This window comes from Strix aluco, chromosome 3, assembly GCF_031877795.1.
Source record: "Strix aluco isolate bStrAlu1 chromosome 3, bStrAlu1.hap1, whole genome shotgun sequence".
Taxonomy (NCBI): Eukaryota; Metazoa; Chordata; class Aves; order Strigiformes; family Strigidae; genus Strix; species Strix aluco.
The window spans coordinates 30,017,319-30,017,953 of NC_133933.1; positions in this window are offsets into that span (position 1 = coordinate 30,017,319).

Here is a 635-nt window from a genome sequence, read left to right on the forward strand (position 1 = left end):
CTTTTACATCTCACATGCAACTTCCTGTGATCTTAAAAGCAGATGCGTATCATGATGGTGCCTGCTTTTAACTTGCTCAGAGAAAGGCAGACTCTGAGGTTTAGCTATTTCAACCTCAGGAAAAGCTGGAGGTTCACCACATTTATTAAAACGACCAAGTTGTATTCAGCGCAATTTACAGTGCACCCGTTTGCACTGGAGCTATGACAGCTGCTAACTCCTCTACAGCTTCCTTTGCATTTCGAAACGCACCTCTAAGCAAACAGTTTCAAGATGTTTGTCTTTGCCCTGGCTTTGCTTTTGCCTGACAACCACATTTCTGCCTAGCATCAGCCATAACTTCAGTCCGTTCCTTTCTTTTGCTAGCAAGAGGCACAACATAGTTCTAGTAACCTTCATCCTAAACTCTTCCCCAAACTTGTAATTCTGCTCTATTCATACACAAACTTCCATATCTATAAGCTACTGGTTTGTGTTCTGTTTTCTATGAACCGTGTAGTTTCCAGAATAAATACTGTATGATTTAAGAAAAATCCCAACAATATAAAGATGAACAAAAACCTAAGGACAGATGTAACTAATTCCTTTTGCTCACAACCAACTGTAAGACAAAATTAAACTGCTTTACTATGATG